Source organism: Opisthocomus hoazin, chromosome 2 (assembly GCF_030867145.1).
Source record: "Opisthocomus hoazin isolate bOpiHoa1 chromosome 2, bOpiHoa1.hap1, whole genome shotgun sequence".
Taxonomy (NCBI): Eukaryota; Metazoa; Chordata; class Aves; order Opisthocomiformes; family Opisthocomidae; genus Opisthocomus; species Opisthocomus hoazin.
The window spans coordinates 48,529,571-48,541,621 of record NC_134415.1 but is presented as its reverse complement, the minus strand read 5'-3'; the positions used below and the strand labels follow the sequence as shown (position 1 = coordinate 48,541,621).

The following is a 12,051-nucleotide window of genomic DNA, read 5'->3' as shown; positions in this document are numbered from 1 at the left end:
AGTTAACAGTGAGAACTTAGAACAATATGTTGCTTATATGGCAGTTACTATTAAGGAAAAAATATATGGAAGAATTAACAACTATAAGAAACAGAGGTGTCTGAAGTTAAATACACAAGCAGTCCTTACAAAATATATTTTCCAAGCTCTTTTTATGACAATTTTTACAGACATATGGGAGTTTTAGCCATGTAAGCACAGATATCCATAAAGAAATTCTTAATCAGATTTACCTCATCTTCATTCCTGTTTTGTATCAGTTTTTAACATCAATGAAAATAATCTGGCTGTCCTGGTGAAAGACTGGATTCATACACTGCGGTGTCTCAGTGCAAGTTATTAATTTACTGACAGTAATTTACGTTCCAAAGCAGATGCACAACACATAATAAATATAATGACATGAAATAAAATAAGACAAAACATTAAATCTTGAGTTAGCCCCTCTGGAATAAATATACTCAGATGTTCTGAACAATTAATGAATCAGGTCATCCATATAAATCTCTCATTTCTTAAGTGGAGTGTCTGTTTAGGTCCCATGTATGCTGCATGTATGAATAACGGAAAGTATTGTATATCTTATCGCTTCATATTGTGTCTGACCTGTAGTTTTCACTGACAGGCATTCTAGCCATAGTGCAAATAAGATGCATCTCAAATGCAAAAGCAAACACATAATAAAACTTCATGTATAAGCACAAATTGGAAAGAAAGATTATCATATTTTTAGCAGGCACATCTTAAGGTCGCTGAATTCAGGTGTTAAGCATTTTAAACAACCTTTCATTACTGTGTTACACATATCCCTCCAAATAATAACCGGCATTGGCAAGTTCGTAAGATGGTTAACTAATCTGCCCATTGCTATTATAAGTATTGTGAAAGTCTAACGTCACTCATTCAGATCAGTATCAGGTTACTGTACATTTCTAAGGCAGCACTATTTTTCTTGGAGGAAAGCAGATGGCATCTTTCAGCTGCACGTAACCTTTTGACTGCTACGTATGTTCAACCAACAGGCTCAGCAATATAATTAAATTAGTGAAATGCTGTTATCAGAAAACATTTCTATGTATGACCTAGGGGCAAGAGGAACAAGGGGTTTTGGGTACAAATTCTGGCTCCAGTTCAGCGGAGCACTTTAGAATACTCCTGAGCTAAGCACTAAGGGTCTTTAAAGCCACCAGACCGTAAGCAAATGCTTAATTACCGAATTAACCATTTTCAGAAATCAGTCCAAACAGCTTGATCTTGCAGTAGGTAAACACTCTCAGCTGCCTTTATATTGAGAGTTGTTAATGCTCAGCGCTGAAGTGACTGAAAAGTTTGGGTGTGCACGTGCTAGCTGGAAACCATGTCTCCAGCATTACAGAAGAGAGGCAGAGCTGTGCTAAGGCTGAAGATTGGTTGCTCTTCTTCCCTTAAAACAACTCAGCACTTTGAAATGTGGTACACCCTGTTTTATTCCATGAAGATAAGAAATAAAAATAACTTCCAGAGTAAACCTACAGAAGGACGAAAAACTCAGAAATCGAAAGAGAAAAGAAGTTTAAGACTGTAAAGTAGGTTTGAAAACATTATTCTCTGTGGCCAGAGTAGTTTGTCTGGGGCTACTTCTGTGAGCAGAAGTCAATTGCAAGACTTTGAAGTGAATTCTAATGAAGGACCCCTTTTTCAGCCCTACCTTACTTTTAGCAGCATTATTTCATTATTATTAGCATTCAGGTTTATTAATTGTCCATTGCATACCTAAAAGTACTTTTGGGGAGCTATAATAGCACTTTCTGTGATGGAGGGAAGACTTTGTTAACACTTAGGCACTTGAAATGTGTTAAGTGGTTTAAGAGTGGTGCAACTTAAGCCCTGAGTGAAAGCATTAAGTAGATTCCAGAGCATCTGACAAGCAGGATTTAGATACACAAGTTTAACAAGTGTACAGTAATGCAGATGAACATCGAAACAGAAGGGAGATGTCACCCTCAAAATGGCAGATTTTTTTAACTTCTTGAGACTCTAAGAATGCATATTTCACTGCTCATTAAAGTCATTATTGTTACAGAGTTTCTTAAGTGCAGTACACTGCCTCTTCACAAGATTTTCTAACCAAACCATTCAACTGTCTTTGTTTTCTGCTTAAAAAACATTTAAATTATGTTACAGAAAACTGGTGCAGTCTGGTGACCAAAAGTTCAAAAAAACAAGCAGAACCTTCTAATGAATAAATTGTGGCAGCAATTTTAAAATTATAGGGCTTAAAGATCATTACAAGTCTCATTTGAGTAAAAGACTCTCCTCAAAGAATACTAGTTACTATTTCAACACATGTCCTTGCCTGCTGACGAAGGAAGGAAGAAGTCTGGGATCTTTAAGATGGAGCAAGTGGATGAGATTTTGTTAAGAGAATAGATTGCACAATTGCAGTAGCCCCAGCCTCAACCTTCAAAGTTCAAATGTTTACTGTTGACAATTTATGTATGTCAGAGGACAAAAACCTAGTACACAACAGCAAAACATACGACCAGAAATCCAAATTTTTTAAGATTATATATAGATCTTTCCTTCTTTCTTCATACATATCCATTGCACCATAAAGGCATTAACCTGTGAGAAGATACAGTCTCTATCTTAACTAAAAAAGAATCCAGAAGCTTGCCTATAGAAATACTGGTAGTAAAGCAATACATACACATCAACCCCAATTAAATTTTTATCCTCCACAGCTTGCCTAAATAGCAATCCTTTTAAAAACCTGTCTTTAACCATGGAAACAAAACTGTGAGAATCTGGCCCTTCGTGCCTGTTAAATGACTGGCACTAAGACACGTCAAGGAAAAGGTAAGGAACAACTGAAAACGATCTAAGGATACTAATTTACAGAAGATGATTTCTATATATTTTCTCTCATGGATTTCTTGTTAATAATTTCCAGGAACTGCAGCTGAAGTTCAGTATGCAGCATATTACATACAAGCGTACAGCATTACAAAATCTGCCTCCATTTCAGGAAACACCGATGAATACAGCCACATGCTGCACATAAATCCAGTGGACTATAATAACTTATCTAGCCCTTACTCTCTGCAGGCCTCTATGGTTACAGCTCTAGGCAGATTTGTAGCAGCTAAGGATTTGTTGTTTACAAATTAATAATTACATTTTCTTCAATTTTTGCTGAATCATAATTTATAGGTTGGAAAAGAAACCATCATCTAATTAAATTTAGAGACCAAAGTGACCATTCTAATAGTGTCACTACTGCACCCAGAATGACATCATCACATTATTAGTAAAAGTATAATATGAAATCTCCAATGTAATTATTGAATATTCATGACTGGAAAGAAAAGGATATTAATAAAACTTTTCTTTGTGTATGCGATATCCAGGGCATTACTGTTTGCCAGTCTGTCTGCTGTTGAGAAGCCAGGACACTGACAAAACTTTCAGCATACATATAATGGTGCTGTGTCCCCGTCCTTCTTGTTTCTAACCTTCATATCCACAAGACAGCCATGCCATTAGCATCGGTCTTTCAGGAGGCTGCTGACTATTGGACTTTGTGTCTTACACGAATTATTACTGAGCTATTCACTGTTCTGGTCACGTACTGGACTTACTGAAACACTTGGGTGCAGGGCCTAGAGAACAAGGCCTAGCCTGTACAGAGAATTTTTCATAGCCACACTACATGCATTTAGCACTTGGACCAGTTTACTGCGCGAGGCAAGCCTAACACAAAAGACAGCAAAATGATATTAATGTGTATTATACAAGACAAAATATCTTTTCCTTTAAAGAGTTCTCCAGAGGAAAACAAATAGATTTAATGACACTTCCTACTAGTCTGGGAAACAAAAAGGACCAAGAGCCTGAACATCACTAAGGAAAGCCGAGGGTGGCAGTAACAGAAACATCATTTCCACTATTTCTCCCTCTCAGCTAACCATGCTGACCTCCACACTTGCAAGGCTGTAAGCTGGTGGCGGCTCACCCTGAGGCAGAGCTGCAGTGCAGCACCTGAAGCTCACTGGGACACATTCAAGCTTGCTCCCAAATCCCGGCCCTGCTAAAAGGCCATTTTTCACATTTGGTGGCAGTGTTTCACAAGTCTCTCACCGTCCGCCTCCCAGCCCTGCCCTGCACCACCCTCCGCAGTAAGCCCAGGCACTGAGGACAGCAAATGGCATCAGGGAACTGATCCATCACAAGACAGGCACAGGCAAAAATGATGCTTTTTCAGCTGTTGGGCATACAAAACGTCTGTTACAAAGAGTCTGTGCTCGCCAAATGGGTTTTCCCTTTGGTTCAAAAGGTGAGAACCCTGTCCAAGGTGGAGACCTTCTGCAGGTCATTCCCTGCAGAATGCTGGCTACAAACAGCGCGGCAGCTGCACACAGCCTGCTCTTTCTCTTCGTGATACGTACAATCTGGGTAGCTGACTTTGAAGAAATAAGGGAAAAACTTGCCTAGCTGCAATCTGGCTTTTATTCCTTTATACCATGCACCGTACAATAATAGTCGTTCTCACTATCAACTTCCCTCAGCCAGGGCTTTAACCTTTGCAGATGCCAGTAAATCTTCCATTTCCATGTGAACTGCAGAAGCCAGCAATCTTACCGTAGTATGTTACACATTTCCTAATGTTAACCTATGCAGTTTTGAACACCAGCAGAAATTGTACGTGTGTATTTGAAGGAGGCTGCAGCCCATCGCCAGCTCTCCATTCAGCTGCAGGTAGCAGCTGTCCCTGTGAGGAGCTCTGCGCACACACTCACTCACCTGACACACAAAAGGCAATGGGTCAGAAATATCAGCTAAGCACCAGTTGCCTTGGTTCTCTCCTTTGCCTCTGTGCAGCCTGTTTTTTTTGCATAGCTGTAAAATTCAAGCAAGGGACGGAATTATTGAAACTTCAGGTGTCTCTATGAAACAAACCATTTAAAGACTTCTTACTATTTAGCATGATATCAATTCAGTAATGTTCCTTCAGCTCCTAGAGCTTATCTATGTCAGGGAAATGAGACAGATGACCCACAGCTTCCCAACACAAAATCCAAACTGTTTCAAAGCCTAGTGTTGCCATGATAAAATGCACATGATGTAGGTCGCTCTTTAGTAAGCAGGAAAGCCCCATAACCCTGGTTGCTTGAAGGAACCAGGCAATAATCAAGAGCTGTCAGAAGTACTGTCTCCTTGTTATTGCTCTTTGCTGTTTCTTGCAGGCACCTGGGTTTGCCTTTTATATGATACCTTCAGGTGTAGAGGCAGTCACAGACTAAAGACAGGCGTCTTTACTCTCCCTGGACATGAATACTTCCTAATAGTTTAAAAATTCTCAAATCCTAGGTAAACCTTAGTCCTTGGAGCATCCTTCTGTGCACTTATCTATGGCCTATCAGGTGACTAAAACCTGCTTCAAAGCAAGTACAACACTTCTCCATAACAACACACTCCTGCTGCTTTTAAAAGTGGATTATGTGAATTTGGGACCATGCTGGAGCCCATGTGATGAGCCCCCATGCCCAGGTGCAGGAAGATGCTGGGGCTGCAGTGGAGTGCACAGGGCTGTGGCAGCTCAGCTCCTTCCCTGTGCCAGGGACTGGAGCTGACCCGGTGTTGTGCTGTGGCTGTGGGCTTCACAGGCCCCACAGGCTAATCAGCTCTGGTATAACTGTGCATCAAGAAACAGAAAGTAACAAAAGCATATTAAAAAAATGAGGAAAAAAGCGGCATCTGCAACAATTCAAGTTCTCCTTAACGGTGGCCTCAGTTAACAGTCCCAGGATGCTCACATACAGATCTCCAGCACAGGAAAGCCTTCATTCTGTGTTTACTTCCCGGTTTGATGCACTGCTGTTCTTCCGAGAGAGAGAGCAGTTATTTTTATCTCATCCAGGAGAGCTATGGCTGAGGTACTGAACTACAGTACATGTGCTTATGTCAAAAAAGATAGCTTGTAAGCTTGCAAAGCAAGTTTAAAATGGCTGGGGATCCCTGAAATCACGCATTCAAACCCCAGCAAGGCTTCCTCAAGCCTTCAGCTTTCTAAGCAAAGTATATTGCAGAGAGTGTAGTTTAGGGCATGGGGTCTCCCCCTCACCGAGATGAAAGCAAGGAGAAAGGTGGGGGGGCTGCCAGCCGCTTCGGACAGAGCCACGTTGGACACGCGGTCTCCAACTAGGAGCAAAGTCAATTCCTTTTCTCCTGGGCAATTCAAATGGAAATGGAGAAATCATTAAAAGATGAAAGGGACGGGGGAGGGAGTAAATGCATGTTATTGCCAAACTCTATTTAGTGATAAAGAAAAAGGATGAGTAAATCTGAAGCTTTTATGCATCTTTAAAGCCAACGCTGGCATCCTCCAGACTCTCATAAGCCAACCTTGGTGTTTTAAACACAGTCATAATATACCTATACAGTACCCTTCTGTCACTTCATCTGGATCATTAATGTCATGATGAAGAAAAGAGTCTTGCTTCCTAGGTAATTACTGTATATCTATTAAAATGAATTAAGTCTCTGTTGAAAATGCTTGTTTGTTTCATATCCATCCTCTTCATGTTCATCTTTTCCTTCATTATATCTGGTAAAATGTCAAGCCTGCTATGTTGGGGAAACTAATAATTAAATAGCTTTACAGTAATTACTTCAATAACACACATTCTTGCCACCTAACAACACAATTTAAATCCACTAGATTAAAATTTACACTAACAGAAAAAGATGGGCATGTCCCTCAGAGTGTCTGTACTGGTCAGAAAGTCATTACACAGAGCAACAAGTCTCCTGCAGAATATTTTACAGAGTATTTTATTTGCTCATCTGTCTTTGTTGTCAGCGTGTTTCAAGGTATGACAGGCAAGTCAATACAGAAACACAGCAAGCAGCGGCTGTAAGGAAAAGAGCGTGCTTTACTCATATGGTACAAACAAACTGAAATAATTTGCAAATAATTTCAGTGTCGCTGACCTCCCTGCACCTGATCCAGTATTTACAGTAAATGTCTACAGAGACATACATATGTAATACAAATATAATTTTTAATATATAAAAAAATATGTTCAGATTTATTTATAAGCATACATTCACTGCTTTGATAACACGAATAATCAGATACATAAGATACTAGGCATTTTTTTATTTCAGGAGGTTTTTTTAAAAGGAATTGAATACTCCTTATTCCATTATTTATCTGAGAATTAATATTTTGGCATATTCTAACTGAAGAAAACCAATGTGTGCAAACAGGTGTAGCTGTGGACATGTTGGCATGTTCACCCTGGATTATACCAAACGCTTAAACTGCAATAGGTCAATCCACCATTATCAATCCCAGCCTAACAGAGGAGATCAATGGCAAATTTTTAATACCATGGGCTCATGGACACAAGACAAAACAGAGTTGCACAGCTAAAATAAGGAAGCCTATCCTCTCCTGCCCACCCTGGCTGCTTCCCTACTCCTGAGTCACCTCCACCCTAACACAGCCTTATGGTAAAATTGATGTGGGATTGGAAAGGCTAATTTTAATCTCTGTCATTGCCATTTTCTGTTTCCCTGGGGCTGGAGTGAGGAGAAGGGCAGACAGGAGCCAGAAGTGTCAAACTGCTGCTTTCCGGGGTGGTGGAGACAGAAATTACGATCTGGCAATCCAAAACCTGAGGTAACTTGGAGTCTTGCTGAAGGATCAGCTACAGACATTGTGTTTTCCCTTAGGCCAAATTCTCTATCCAAGCAGTAACTTTAATGGCTTAATCATATCTGCTGAGATACAACCATTTTCAGATTCTCATTTTAGAAAAAAAAATTGTCCTGGTTTTGGTTAAAACAGAACCAATTCTCTGTTAGTGAATCTTCCTTACAGCTAAGTTCTCCTACATCACTGCATTTTTCTGAAGCTGACTGCATATTTTACAGACAGTGTCCACTCCAAAGCTGCTACCACCTAATGTTTATCATTATACTGAGCTAATGGTAGGAAAGGAATGCAGAAAAAGGCCCCTGGTTATAATTATCACTATAGCAGCCAAGGTCACCGACAGACCTCTTAGGTCCCGTAAGTGAGGCGTCAGAAAGAGTGGCACTTGCAGGGAGGGGCAGACATTACAGGTGACCCGATACTGACCAACGCAGTACTCCATGCCATGCATGTCATCATACTCAATTTAAAGCTGTGGGATCACGAGGATCTCGCTCTTTTCAGGCATGGCCAGCTGCTGAAGAGGACCCTGCTAGTTGTCGTGCCTGTGATCCTGATCCAGATCCTGATCCGCACATTCCTGAGTCCAGTTCCTGTCTGCTGCTGAGGCCAGTCCGGGACCTCCTGGTGCTGCCCGGCAGCCGCTGTCAGGACACCAGCCCCCCAGGCACTCAACTGTGGGAAACTCATTGTCGGTTTTGTATAGTTTGTATTATTCCTCTTATTATTAGCAAAACTTTTATATTCAATTTGTGTCTCCCTTTTCCTCCTTTTTCCCTTCCATTGGTGGGAGGGTGGGGGTTAATAGAGAGCATCTGCCACTCAGTTTATTGCCACCCTGCTCGAAACGGTGACATCAATATTTTGGCCTTGCCTACCTCAGGGAAAACACTTCTTGTTTCTGCAAGAGAAAAAAATAAATAATCCGAAACCCTGACTGAAGTCTTGTCATAGGCAAAGGTCCTGCAATCACTTAAAAAAAAAAATCTGACAAGAGTATACTATATTCAAACCTACTCTCATTTTAACTACCACTTCTTCATAGTTTGTAACAGGTATCTGTGCCCCGTATGTGGCGTTAACTGGCAACCCCAAATTTCCCAGTTGCACTGCAGTACATATTAGCATTATCTTGATTTTAATATTATCATATATATGGAATAATTTTATTTATTCAACATTGTTACCCAGGCTTGAGCACTGAGCACAGATGTATTCTGGGGTGACTTCAAGCTCTCTATTCAGTGCAATGCTGCTCACAGGGAAGATTTGCAACGTGCTTCTACAACGAATTTGAGATCTGGGCCCACAGAGTTATTCAGGCTTTTCTCTCATTTATGGAAAAGATTAGATTCTGTCATTTTTTAGTTCATCTAAGCCATTGATATTCAAATTTTGCTGAGAAGTTTACAAAATCATCAACCAACATTTCACAAAATATCACAGTATTCTTCCTTACTAAAAAAGCCTTGCTCAAGCCTTAGGTAGAGGAAATGGATGTACTAGACCAGTGCTGCCTAAAGATCAAAGCCTTCAACCCATGCACCCTTTGGGGAGACAACCACAATTCCTTCTAGTCTTATTGACTGAAACTTCCACCAGCAATGACTGAGTTAAATTTTAAGGCCACTGATTCATGCAACATATAGAAGATTATTTTAGATGTTGACATGCAAAAATCTTTAGGTGAGATTGAGCGGGACATAGAGGGAGCAGGCAGAGTTGCTATCTTGTCTCTACCACCAGCCTCGTTATCCCAGACGTTTCTGATTTCACTCCATGCAGGACCACTGCTCAAACTTAAAAAGTCTGTTTTGGCAGCGGGGAAGCAATTCCCTAGAAGAGTCTGAGAGTCAGCTCTGCTGTCAGTGAACCTGAAGCATTGGGGTGACTGATCCTTGAGATGAGGGCGTTTTCAGATGCTAAGTGTACTTTCAATATCACACAGGTCAGGAAAGGCTAAGAGGTGTGGAAGAAACCAGAGAGGGAGTAAAGTGTAATCACAGGGAGAAAGAGGGGAAGAAGAAGCAAGAAGATCAGAGATATCTACTGTGAAAAGGGCTGCATTATCTACTGATGCTTAACACAGCTATCACACAGAGCACTACTCCGGTCTTTTTTATAATGTGTATCTTTTTTTCTCTCTATGCTCCAATTTATATTTAACAAGACCTTTCATTCACCCTCTCTGCACCCAAATAATAAAGACTAAAAAGTCAGAAAGAAAGCCTCACTGTGACTCAAATAAGCTAACACTTACATACTTTTGATGTTAGGGTAAAGAGACCAACAAAATCATAGTGTCTTGACCTACATGGGAAGCACTGCTATTATGCTGAGGCAGCATAGGGAAAAAGATAAAATGCTTTCCCCTTAAACAGCTATGAAATAGTGCAGACTTTGCTGTGCGCTAAGTATACAGCTACTGCTGCTCTGGCAAATGCTGGCATGTTTTTTTCCCCACACATTGCTTCATGAGCTAAGAAATCCAGGAAAACACTTGAAATGAAGCTGAAGTTGAATTTTTTCTGCCTTTTGAATTTCATTGCCTGATAGATGTTTGACATCTCCCTTGACTGCATCTGTGTTCATCTAATCCATTACTCTCACACAGATCTTAAATTGTACATTAATTAAGAGGATATAGCAGCAGCTTCTGAACTGATGCCCTGTTTGTATTACAACTGGGAAATGCGATTGTATTAGCCTTCAAAAAATATAAATAGTGTGTGAGATTTGTGAGTTGTGAATTATCCATGGATACTAAATTAACAACAGATAACCGAAGTGTACCCTTTTCATCATATTCATCCAAAATAGGAAAAAAAAGGTGCCAAACTGCCATTAGCTGTATGATTTTCAAAACAAAAACATACTTTCTGGATGTCTGATACTTGTGTCACATCACACTACAAACTATCTGTCATTTTGGGCCATGCTCTCCCCAGACTGCAATCCCCTCTGCCCTCTCCAGATAAAGCGGCCCTCTCTGCACGTACACACTTATTCTCAACAGAATGATCATTACTTAGGAGGGTGAGATTAGCTTGTTGAATGCTGTTCTAGCCAAAATAACAGAAGTAGTTGTGGACAAGCATCTATGGTAGTACAGAGGTGATAGTAAACACTGCCATACCTTTATATGCATGGGCAGGACAGAACTGACAGGTTTTTTCCCTTGCAGGATTATTAAGGCTCCTGGAATCATTATTTAGCCAACTTAAGAAGAGTTTACTCATTCACTGAAGACCTATTTAATATTTATGGAAGTAATGGACAAAAACAACAATTGCATCTCATTAGCTCGTCAGATAATGTTTATTCCAGAGCTGAGAATAACCATATGTTACTGCCCTGTAAATGAGCGATGCAAACCTGAAGCACTAGTGTAAATTCTGTGGCTATTTAACTGAGCTGGTTTCCAAATGTTGCCTTGGGGAGCCTTCCTGACACACGGCCGACAGGCCCACATCCTCAACTTTAGTTCGATGGGCTGGAGCATGGCATCAAGGCAAGTGGCAGGAACCTGGCTCAGCCCTCCCCATAATATGGTGTAGTTGGGCTGCTACTTAAAGTAAGACTCTCCTGAGCACCTCCCTGTGCTGGTGTCTGCTCTCGCACATGTACGTAAAACATGAGTCAGTCGTGTCAATCCATGTCCCAGCTTTGTACTCAAATCTCAACTGCTCTCATTGAGCACTAGAGACTACAGCACAGCTCCTTGCTTTGGCTGAAAAGAAAATTTTCTAGCTCTTTTTTGAGATACTGTGAAAGTTATACCAAAAATGAATAGGCCTAGAAATATGAGCCTATTAGTCAATGTTAAACTTCTTACAAAAAAAAAAAAAAAAGAAGAGCACAATTTTTCCACATTTTCTCTGCATTTATTTAGGGTGTGCATTTTCCAAGCACCACAACAAATACTAAATATAAATCATAATTAAATCTTGTGATGGTCCTGTAAGACATAACAAATACCTAACATGGCATCCTCTCAGTTTTTATATTGGTAAAGAATATGTTCATTTTTTAACTACACTGTGTCATTATTTTAGATGTAAAAGAAGAAAAGAACTACTCGTGCTCACAAAAGCACACCAGATCTATACACTTTCAGTCCCTGAGCTGGTGGTTATGGCAGGTTCCCAATAAAGGGGATTTGTGGGGTGATAGCCTCCCTAGCCATAATGTAGAGCTATAAAGACCTATGAAAGAAATTCTTTGTTCAAGCCAGTTCTTAAAAGTAACTATTACAGAAAATGCAGTCTTGCTTTTTATATTATTAAGTGGTACCTTTGAGTAGTGGGATAGAGCTGTAATTTTTTCTAATTAAAACATCATTATTACAC

General features: G+C 40.2%; 1 protein-coding gene across 7 annotated transcripts in view; it reads right to left on the bottom strand.

Annotated features, from left to right (window-relative positions):
• The window catches only part of MACROD2 (mono-ADP ribosylhydrolase 2), a 975,983-nt gene that overhangs the window by 130,938 nt on the left and 832,994 nt on the right, over positions 1-12,051 (bottom strand). The window lies entirely within an intron of this gene.